The 11,841-nt window shown below is 41.5% G+C and overlaps 1 protein-coding gene across 5 annotated transcripts in view; it reads left to right on the top strand.

Moving 5' to 3' along the window:
* Positions 1-7,927: 7,927 nt before the first annotated feature.
* MYO3A (myosin IIIA) overlaps positions 7,928-11,841 on the top strand; it is a 123,747-nt gene continuing 119,833 nt past the window's right edge. For 2 of the 5 annotated variants that reach the window (XM_048294719.1, XM_048294683.1), the window contains exon 1: positions 7,930-8,237. The gene's annotated coding sequence lies outside the window, so the exon portion shown is untranslated. Of the gene's footprint in view, positions 8,238-11,490; positions 11,632-11,841 lie in introns of those variants that run through there. The other 3 variants (XM_048294737.1, XM_048294693.1, XM_048294746.1) reach the window with 2 other exon arrangements.

Raw genomic sequence — 11,841 nt, 5'->3', positions numbered from 1 at the left:
CTTTGCAAACTAAACACGTTCTGTTTAGTTCTCAGTTTTCTCTAAGATGAATCTCATGTCTGACACATCTCACATCTCAGAGAATACAGCCTTCCTCTGTCTGCGTGCGGAAGAAACTATTTCAACTAAAAAACAGACATGTCTGCAGTTTGATTTGAAGCTTTCAGACATGAATCTCATGATAAAACTGAGATTGAACCTCACTACATTGTGAAATAAACTTTACAGACTGAGGATGGATGTGTCCTCAAACTACTGCAGAGATGCCTATTTTGAAAAGAGAGAAAAGAGGTAATGCATCTGCTAAGAAGAGGCAAGACAGTGGTTCATTGGTCCATCTGATTATAACTCCACTGGTACTTTGATAAATAAATCTTAGCATAACTGTGCAAGAAAACCACAAATCAGGAGATGCATAATCACCTGAGCTTTGGTACAGGCATTCCAACTGAGAAGCTCAATAAATGTGGTACAAACTAGAACTAGTTAAACACCCCCAGTTATTTGAAGAATATTAACTCAACATTGATTTTTTTTTTTTAATGGCCTTTTGCAGAAAAATGTTATCACTTTTAGAGCAGCTGGTGACCTCAATAAGCCCTCTGTCCCCAAGTGAAAAACAAAAAGGCCTTATGTTTTAGTTAAACTGCAGTTGGCATCAGAGCAAGCATTGTAAGATGGTACTGCCATCTTCATGAATAAGGATCATTTGATTTATTTATTAGTTTGAAAGTGAGAAGATTCTGGGAATTTGCTGTCAAGCCAGAAGACTTTCTACTGTATTACCTGCTCCTCCAATTTGTATAATGAAGCTGCAGAGAAGAAGAAACTAGCAACTGAGTTAGTCTTATAACTGAGTTATTTTCAGTTATTTCCTAAGTAAACACATAGAGTCCTCTGTATTCATATTCCATTAGTCACGGCTTAGTACCTAAGACACTTGAGCTGATCCCCTAGGTCCTAGGATGCAATCCTATGTAACAAATGCCTAGGAAATTAAAGTCTCAAAAGTGGAAAGGCTATTTCCTACCTTGTTTTTTCAGGGCTGATCAAGAAACAGTGGTAAGAAAATGAGTAAATGTTCACCCATGTACCTTGTTGTTTATAATTTTGCCCATTACGGAGTACAGTTTGAAGGTAGAACATTTATTTAAATAGTCCACCAGAAATGCTCTTTATGCAAAGTCTGCATCAGTTAATGATACTTTGCCATTCTGAAAGCTGGTATTTTTTTATTATATCAGACACTGTAGACCTCCTGCAGGTGGATGAAATACTTTTTATTAGTCCCAAGGGCTTAGCTGTTCAATAAATTAAGAGCAGGAAATCCAAGACATGTTATCTCTTCTACCTGAATTAATTGGCAAATTGTTCCCTGTTGCATAACAGGTGCAAAACACATCATATCCTGCGCCTTGCTCCTTCTGAGACAGCCATCCGAGATGCTCTGATGCTTTCTGTGCCGTGGGTCTTCCGGATCAGATTTCAAAAGCGAAATCTTGCCTGCCCTCTGTGAGCATGGAGATCTGTACTGCCTACTGCAACACCTTTGGCAATGGGCTGATGATGTGCATTTGCACTGCACCATATTCATAAATACTAGGAATAAACAGTGCCAGAAAGTGTAAAGTATTGCTCCTATTGTTGTCTTGCATCTAAAAAGGCAATAAGGGAAACAACTTACTTTCATTTAAAAGAATTACTTGTCAAGGGTCAGTCTCCAGCCCATTCCAAACCAACACGTTTTACTGTTACCTTGAATGACATTGGGGTTAGGAATGTAAATCTTAATAGGTGCATCTGATAATTAGAAACGTGTATGTGCTCCCCCAAGCAGAAAACAATAGTGAGCTCCCTCACACAACCATAGTAATTCACTGTTTGATACTTGCATGCAGTAGCATTCTGAACACTAAACGAGGAGACATAGCTTTCACATAACAAATTTGGGAGTTTCTTCTCGAGTCAGAGAGGTCCAGGGAGCATAGAATCAGGCTCACTGCCCTTCCAGCACTCACAAACAGAGCAGGCATGAGGTTTGCACTGCATGGCAAATGCACGCAAAGCTCTCCTAGGTGATATTTTGAATTTCTTCCAAGATGAAGTCCGGTTTTAGCAAAAATAAATTTTAAAAATTGTTTGTATTTGCAGAAAGTTTGTATGCGATTTTCTGCTACACACGGCTCCTTTCTTTGGATTCAAGCAGACCTGAAGGTAGAAATCCGAGCTCAATTGTCAGATGGCAGCAGGGGAGCGGTGGGTGGCTCTGCTCTTCGCTGTGCCCCGGCGGTGAGCACCAGCCTTCCCCGCTGCTCTGATTTGCTTTCCCTCCGCTTCCCGCCGTGCCTGCTAAGTAAGGCAGCTGCCACAATCAAAGTCAGAACCTCAGGACACAAAACTACCTCCGGGAACGACCTTTCTAGACAGGCTGAGTGAGGATGGCAGTGCACACAGCAGCAGCCCTGACCTCTGCATGGCTAATCAAAACAGTCAAAAAACCACATTGTTGTCTCAACTGTGTGTGAAAACAATGACTAACCAGTATGTTTTAGTTAAAAGGGATAAAGGAGACAGTCTTGGCTTGTGCTGAGGCTGCTCTCCACCGGAGACTGTGTCGGGCAACAACAGGGTAGGAAAACACCCTAATCCTAAGGCTGAAGCAGGAACACCAAATTTTCACAGCTGTGAACCAAACCTGTTGGCTACCCAGTCTAGGGTTGGGCCTCCAACAGTGAGCAATTTCAGCTCCATCAAAGAAAGGTACATGAAGCACTGTAACAGGCAGAGATGGGATAAGACAGCCCTATATAAAATGCCTCATCCTAATTCTTCATTTGGGACTGGCTTGATATCTGGAAGAGGACTTTATGGTCTGGTCTTTCCAAATAGTGTGCTTGTGGACTCACATATGTGTAAGGACAGGTGAGGAAGGTGGAAAGAACATTAGTTACTATAAATTATTAAATAATATATATACAGCTTAGTTGAAGAGAATATTACTATGGTCACAGAGTTGAGAACAGGCTGTGCTTAAGACTGCCTGCAAGTGAGGCCGGATCATATCTTAAAAACAGCTGTTCTTCTCAGTGCTACCTTTGTAATGGGGGGTGAAACAGCCCTACCTCTACTTCCAGCAACACACTTTCAGCCCCACTCTCTCCCCTTGAGACACTGTGCTCTGGTGTGAAAACCAGTTCAAAGTCCAGTTCACACAGGGCTCTGTAAGGGAAAACCCATCACCTACATGATGCTCATCATTTAGGGCAGATTGAAATTAAATTTCACTTTGCATGGTCCATTCCTCTGAGGCTTTTCAGCATTAGCAACTGCAAAGGCTGCTGAGTTTGAGCAACAGAGTTTATGCCACTCAACCTGTACCTTACAGCACTTTCATAAAGACCATTTTCACCTTCGGGACTGAAAATGTCCACAGGGTTAGATCCATTACAGCTCATCTGCAGGTTTCCTTAACAATCCCTTTCAAAAAGACATTTTAAAAGGCAAACTGAAGATCTAACTCTGGCACTGGAAGGCAGCTAGACACAGAAACTGCTGGACCATTATACTAATTGCAACTTAAATGTTTTAAAGAACAGCCAGATAAGTTTACCTCAGCTTTGCAAAGGTGTATTATTTAACAAACACACAGAGTACAGTCTTCTTTCCTATCTAGATAATGCAAAGGAGAAAACTTTTTACTTGACTTTTATTGACCGTTGGCTTTGGAGTTTTGAATGTCGGCTTTTTCATTTAATTTAGATCTTGTTTATTGAAACCTTCAGAGCTAATCTGAATGATTTACACTGCCATGTTGTTGTGGCTTACAACTCATATTGAATCATGTCAGATACCATCTGAGGCATAAGGGTACAGCAGCAAAATCAATACTACCTAATGTAGAAATTATATATAAACTTATAAAATGCATTCCATGACTTTTTTGTTTTAATGCAAATCATAACATAGTACAGATAAGGTACATTTGAAAACTAGGCCTCTAGTCAGAAAAACATTACAGGTTATTAAGTTTATCTTGATTATCTTATGAGTGTTTTTGACAGAATATATTATCGGGTATCTTCTTAAATTTGAACCCTTGGTACCTATAACAATTTACATGAAATACCAAAGCCAGTCACTCTAAATAGCTTATATTAGTCCTAAGAATCTATAAAGTCAGTCCATCACTATTTGACAGACTGGAAACTGGCTACATGTAGGTTTCCAGATATTAACAGATTAAAAACCATTCAAATCCAGGCATGTTTCTAATGAAAGTCTGTATCAATCTGTCTTTCTCCTGAAGAATTTTATTCTTGACAATAGCAGGGAAGCAAAATCATTTTCTGATACAGTTTGCAACTAATGGCAGAAATCAAGGGAGTTACAAATAATGGAGAGAGATGATCATGGATAGAGCAATTGGGACCACTTACCACATCAGCTGCCATAATCAATATGCAATTATTACTTCCAGGAACACAGAATTACTGATGCTTTAACAGCTTTTCATAGCTTTAAATTCTTTGCCTTGATTTGAAGGTGATCTGAAAGGGACAATATACTGGTACCTTCTGTATTTCATTTCAGCATTTTAAGTTACCCTCAGTGTTTAAAAATCCATGGTTTTATTTCATAAAGTGCTTGTTACCTACAAAATCCTAATGACAATTTGGTTCTAAAAAACCATCTCCACTGAAATGTTGGAAGTACTCAGTGGGAGCAGAGGAGATTTGGTTCTGCTCCTACTAACAGAAGAGATTACAAGGCTGTCTCATCATTCAGGAGAATGGAGTGTTGGAAATGTACATCCGGCTAACAGCAGAGCACTGGGACACAAGTGTGGTACCAAAGACAGATAACGAGCTTAAAATCAGGATGGCACACAGCTTCCCTCCTCCTCCTTTATTTCTTTTTTAAAAAATCTGATTCTTTTTTCAAAATAAATATGTTCTTTCCAAATGTGTTTACAGTCAACCAGAAAAGAAGAGGAGGAGCAGCTGGGAAGACAGCAAACTGCAAGCAGGAAAGCAGAGCTCAGCGTCTGTGTCTGTGTGCCACTCGCATAACCAGGCACAGAACCCTTCCAAATGTAATCCTGTTTGTGTCACTGTTTGCTGTACTCCCTAACTGGATTAAAAAGAAAAACAAGACAAATCCAAATCCTCCAAGGGCTATCTTTGGAACATCTCAGAGACTAATGACAGGCTAACAAATAGGAAACTGTTTATAAAACTCATTTGTGGCATGCCTCTGGATTAGAAAGCTGAGGAATTCAAAACAGTACAGGCAGAATAATGGAGAAAAACTCCAGAACAAGCTTTCCAGGTTATTCTCAAATTATGCTGTCATTCTCTTTTTGTGTCTGTCTCTTTTTTTGCTTGAAAGAAAAATAATTTTCTAGGTTTGTTTTTTGTTGTTGTTGTTGTTTGGTTTTGGTTTTTTTTTTTTGGTAATTTTGCAACTGTTTGGGATTAATGAAGTGTATATTTGTGAAGTGTGTGAAGTCTGGCAATGTGATTGTTACCTCTGGCTCTAAAAGAAGGAATAGACTGACAGCAAGCTCCTGGTATGTCTCAAACAGGGAAAAAATGTGTAAAACAATGTTTGACACATTCCGTTTATCCATTGTTAGTATTCTGGACATTATGTGATATTCCAAACTTGAAATTGTCTAAGAATAGTATTTTGAGCCCCAAATTTGCAAACCTCATAAGTAATTTCCATTCAAAATCAAGGTAGTTGCTTTAAAAGAAGTTATTTAAAAAAAAGATATAGCCAAATAAAATTCATGAAATTGTTTAGGTTATCATTCTTTTCCATCTTGTTGCTAGATACTTAGATTGCATTTTAGAGTTCCTTACATATTATGAGGGTTAGTAGTTTAATTTTTCCAAATGGTAACCTCAACATCCAGTTAATCCACAGATTAAGGATCTGGTGCCTTATGACTCTTACCAGGACTACTGGAACTGATACAGTCTTGAGAGCAGTTGGTCTTAGGTAAACCATAATGTCTTTAGTGGCTGCATAGAAATGTGTGTTCTCTGCCTACTGAACAACACAGATTTTCTCTCCATCTCATTCGTACAAAATGACATCTATCATTGCTGGCTGACACTTCCATTTGTGCACTGTGACCCCTTCAGAGGCAGAAGAAAAAACACACTTGTTCAACACTGAGTCTTCTTTTATCACCTGATATGAAAAGACCTCTATTTGCCCCATTAAAAAAAAAAATGGTTAAATTGCAGGACCTGGAATGCAATGAACTGAAGAGACTGAATGCTAAATTCTAATTAGATGCACATATCAAACAACAGTTAACTGCTTCAATTATCAATATTCTGATCCTGCTTATACTTTACAGATTCACAGTCCTATTTATATACCAAAGTACACCTGTGTTTAGTAGTGTCAATAGCAGTATTTGTTTAATAGGTATTTTACTTAATGTCAGACTGCTGATCACCTAAACCTTCAAGGGCTGTGAAGAACTGCAACTGTAAAGAAATGCACACAGCATCTCATAAAGGCAAACTGAAGGCACTGCTACTCCAGGATACAAGTGATACCCTTCAGGATACCCTCCATACAACTGATTCAAAAAGATGTTGCAAAAAACTGTAGAGTACCAAACCTGAAATCTCTAAGCAGTTAGTATGGGAACTGCTGTATTAACTAGGTGACTAACAGGATGACCCACATGACCAATATTACCATGTGACTGCTGTTGTTTATTGCTTAGTTTAGTTTTTTAATCCCACAATTTTCAAGCCAGCTTCATGACTGAGGGATATGTTGTACACACTTGGCAGTAGCAAAACCCCAGATCTTTACCTGCACATTTTCAAGATTGGCACTTTCCATTACCCCCAGGTATGCAGAAAGCAGCAATCCTCAGATGTCCCAACACCTTCTTAGTGGTTGACATCACTGCACGTAAGCAAAATCCTTTAATGTTATTTTAGTGATCAGTGTGTTCCAAGAAAAGGATAAGGGTACTCTCTAAGTAACTGATGACACCAGGACACATTTTGCAGCATAGTTCTCTGCAGTTATCACTAGGCCCCTGAGCTTCTGTAGTGCATTTTTTTTAGAACTGTAGAAGGTTTTATACTCCAAATTTTCCAATATATTGTTTCCCAATATTTTGTTTGAAAAAATTAAGAACACTTTTTAAAAATTGAATTTGAGACTTGAGTTCAAACTGTGTCTAACTTAGGACTTTCTTAGATGGAAAACTACACCTGCAAAACCCTAAAACTTTGCTACTTCAAACCCTGTGAAATAGAAATAGCCATGAAAATTTCAACACAATGCTTTGTACATTTTAGTTGTAATGGGTTTTTTTTCCCGACTGGATATGAATGTAAGCATGAGTTAGGCTATCACCATTCAAAGGTAATACTTCTGTGCTCCTGGGTCTAATGACAGGGACTGACAGAGGCACAGTTTAGTGAAGCTTTGGGTCAGCTTCCTAAACCACTCCTACTTTCTGGCAATTCCTAATTTTTGATTACTCTGACTCTCCCCTGTGCTTACGGGCTTGTTGAGACTGTGAAGACAGTTTTGGAGTGGGAAATTTCAAAATTCTTTTGATTGCAGATTTAATTGGATTCAATAATTACCACCGAGCTTTTAAATTATTTCCCTGTTTGTCAAATGTTCTGTATTACACGTGCAGTTAAAAAAAGTCTGAAAAGTACATTCTGTAAATTTGAAAGAATACAAACACTTCTTTAGGAACTAAGTTAGGTCATGGGACATGAAAAAGCTGTTGAATAGTCACAGCTTTTCATCTGCAATGATCTGGGTTGGATGTTAAAGGTTTTGTATCCTATTAACAATCTCCTGAGCTAACCAGCCCCTTAAATGTGATTACAAGGATCACGCATCTAAGACCTTCAAAGGGGGTTACAGAGCTCTTTGATCAACCACAGAAAATATCTGGCAAAGCTCAGGGTTGGTTTAGAGAAAACTATGCATTCAATAAATAACTTATACTTTTGGACATCCTGATAATTCATTATGGTAGATGGTATTTATGATCAAAAGAATACTGAGCTAGATGTAGACAAACTCCGTGGTGGTTTTCCTAGAGGATATTTACTCACGTGTTGCAGGAAGTACTGCTTCTCTGTAATAAACACCAAAAGGGGAGGAGTTCTTCATATTTGCTACAGGCTGTGCTCAGTTAAGCAGCCAGAGAGGTCAAAAAGCACTTCCCCAGAGAGGTAAGTTCTTTGATTCTTACAGTGGTGGTCTTCTGCTAGTTAAGCATGCTTGTTTATTTTCTTAAGTTATCATTTATTTATCTGCTGATCTTTTTGTGTGTCACTTGTTCTTTGCATATGTACCTTGTTAGCCATCAAAACACCTCCTCTTGAGTAGAATACTATTAAAAAATCAAATATAAAGAAAAAAATAGATGAAAAGCAGGAACATATGCCTTAGCTCCCACAAACTCTCTATGGCTGAGCTCTGCCCAGGATTTGGAGCCTAGTAGCCAAGGTCCTCCTTTTGTAGGGAGGGTCCATGGTGTACTGCCTATCTTCATCCTGCCTTTATTTGGATGTAGTACGATCTTTCACAATATAGAAAATATTATTTTAAGTAAATTATAGCCTTAATTTGGTGCCTTAATCACAAGAGCATCTTACCTACCCCCCAGCCCCCACCCCGTTTTGTTATTAGAAGCTTCTAAGAATGTGTAAGTCTGAATGTATCAGTTCTGGAGTAAAAGAGGTCTATTCTACTTATGTATGTTTTGGGTCCATTATATTTCAATAATGAAGAGTAAGACATTCTAAATGCAATTCACGAATGTGATCTAATGCTGAAGATGTTTTGAAAGGTTGTCTGTTCATACTGCTTTCATATTTGTCACATAGTAATTTAAAAATAGTTTTCAGACTTGCACCCCCAATACTTCTAATGAAAGTAAAAATTATGTTGAAAGGCAAGGAGAAAGTCTGAAACTAATCTAATCACAGTCTGTTAAAAAGATAGTGTAGTATAGATGCTGTTAACTGCAACTTAACCTCATACCAGGTACAGCTGGAGATGATCACACTTCATTTATCTTTTAATATATATAGCTGGATACTGTCAATACATGATACTTGTCCTTAATTTTTTCAAATTTATTTTGGGGGAGAGAAAGCATATATCCTTATTTACTCTAGAACTTTGAAACCTCATCTGAAAGGCTTTCTAAATAAAAGCAAAGCAGTAATTTTTCAGGAAGATGAGGAGCAAAAGCCAAAGCATGTTGAGATGGAAAAAGAACAAGGAGTGAAAATAAAGGCAAAGGAGAAATGTGGCTAGGCTGCTTGACACTGAATGTCACGTAATCATTTCATGACTAAGTTTTCCAGCACAGTCAGTGTCTATTTGACACATAGATTGTCATTCCCTAAGGGCTGAAATTCCCTGTTTATTTGAAGAGTGCCTAGCTCTACAGGCCTTGGACATTGGTTGTGACTTCAACTAGTTTAAACTAGGACCCTTTCTGCAGCAACAGGCTGCCATTACTTCCATACCGTTCAGGATTCCCTAAATGAAATAGATATGAATTTTTTGGAGTTTCACAGACCAGTTCACCTGAATAATTAATTAATGCAGAAGACATAAGTGTGTTCAACACTCCAAGTGGATCAGCTGAGCCCTAGCATGGGCTTTTACCTTTGAGGCCCTTTTGACAGAGGGAGTGCTCACAGGGAATTTCAGGTCTTCAGAGGTAAGGGATGGTAAGTTCGGCACACAGATAGCCAGAGTTAGACGAGGCAGGCAGCAGCGGTTTTAAGACAGCACTGCTCGAAGTGGAAGGGGACATAGCAACCAATCACTCATGTTACTGTTTTTTCTGGTTCCTATGTCTTAGCACTTTTCAGCTCCTTGCTCCACATCTCAAATGCCCGCAAGCTCTTCCTGGAAGAGCTATGAGTACACCCATCACTCCTTTTTGTACCTGGGTGTCCACTAAGAGGCTTCTAGTCTTCTTCTGATGGTGCACTCCAGTCAAGCTTCTGCATGATCAGAGGATTAGACTGTCATGCTTCTGCATGTGACTTATGATCCATCAGACACGCAGCCAGAAGGCAGTGGGGCACCAGGCACTCCCAAGCACAACTAAAAGCAATGAGAGCTTTGCTCAGGGAGGGGGAAGCTTTTGCAGAGTGTTGCTCCTGCAGTGATTTGAGCCTAAAAGGTATGGATATTTTTACAGCTGAGGCCCTATTATGCTAGTGCTTCCAACTCTAATTAGTAAAATAGGATCATAAAACCAGGAAGCTCATTTTGTATTTTTATAGGGTCTCAGCCAGGGGAAGAACAGTTATGAAGGGACAGAGCAGCCAGCAACAAAAGATAAAGTCTATACAGGATGTTAAACTATCCCTCATACATTCCTACATGCATAATGCAGCGCACAGTCTAAAAAAGTCAACAACTTTTATACAATAAAGTAGTAGTGCTTGGTTGAAGGAAATCAAGGGGCCTCTTGTCCTTATGCATATCTGGCTCATGGCTGTTCAACTTTGGAGTTTGAAAAGTTTCCGTTGATGATTTTCCCACAGGGAAGAATTTCATAAGGTTTCTTGTCCGTGTGATTTCCTTAGTGGCTGTGATGTGATAAGCAGCCATACCTCTTACAGATATATTCACATGGAAAGGCCATCCATGAGCTACCTGGTGTCTACTCTGCTTTTGTGGAAGATGTAGAATATAGACAGCTCTGAAACAGTTCCCCTTATGTCAGACCTGGCTGAAAACAAAACCCAGGTTCAAATATTATCAGAAAAATGGAAGCTGACAAACTCGACTCAACAGCCAAATTCTCTGTTGGAGGCACACGATCCCCAGTGCTGACTGAGTTTGGCTGCTTCTTTCCAGTGGATGTGTCAGGGATCTTGCAAAGAAAACCTAACCAGCATGATTAAAACCTGGTTCATGTACCACATAGGAGCTGTACTGATAAAATTCATCTATTTCCAAACTTCTGAGTACTTTGTCTTACGGCTCCACTCTGCTATTACGTTATTACACTTACATTGTGCTGCTGCTCTGTAGTCACCTCTCTGCAACAGGTACTAAAGTGAGCTCGGGGTGTGCACCAGATGTGAATTATTTTTAGCGGGCCAGGTAGGTCCATTAGGTTTCCTCAGGGCAGCGCAGCCGTAGGCAGCCCCAAAGCCACGAGCCGCAGCTCTCCCGTGCCAGGCCAGCAGCCTCGCTCGGCGGCCGCCGTGTAATCCCCGCGGGGCGCATCAGGGTGCGGGGGCTGTGACCCAGCTCTGGAGGCGGCTGGCCCGGGATCCCGAGCAGCCGTGGCCGGCCCGGCTGTGTGCTCAGCAGCCGCCGCCGTCCCGCCGGGAGGGAGCCCGGGCCGCCCAGGCGCCCCCGCCGCGCCCTGCCCGGGGCGGGCCGAGCCCCCCCGGCTTTGCCGGCGCCTGCGGGGGATTAGCGGGGCAAAGCGCTCAGCCGCCGCTGACCCCGAGGCGGGACGGCAGCCGGGCCGGGGCCGTCCGCAGCAGAAGGACGGTGAACCCGAGGCACAGTGGCCGGAGGCGGCGCGGCCCCAGCCCCTCGGCGGGGCTGGCTCTGCAGGGACCGGAGGTTTCGCGGCGGGTAATCCCCGGCCGGGAGCGGCGGGCAGGGCAGAAGGGCGAGTCCCGGGGCCGCTGCCTGAGCAGGGGCTCGCGATGGAGCTGCGCTGCCAGGCGGCCACGCCTCGCCGAGGGGCTTCGGGGCGGCCCCCGCGCGATGGTGGCCCGGCCCCCAGGGGTGGCGCGGCCGCGGCCCGGCCGGTGCCGTCCGCAGCCCCGGCTCGGGACGGGA

Source organism: Corvus hawaiiensis, chromosome 1 (assembly GCF_020740725.1).
Source record: "Corvus hawaiiensis isolate bCorHaw1 chromosome 1, bCorHaw1.pri.cur, whole genome shotgun sequence".
Classification (NCBI taxonomy): domain Eukaryota; kingdom Metazoa; phylum Chordata; class Aves; order Passeriformes; family Corvidae; genus Corvus; species Corvus hawaiiensis.
The sequence above is the reverse complement of the archived record's forward strand: the minus strand, read 5'-3'. Positions and strand labels throughout refer to the sequence as shown.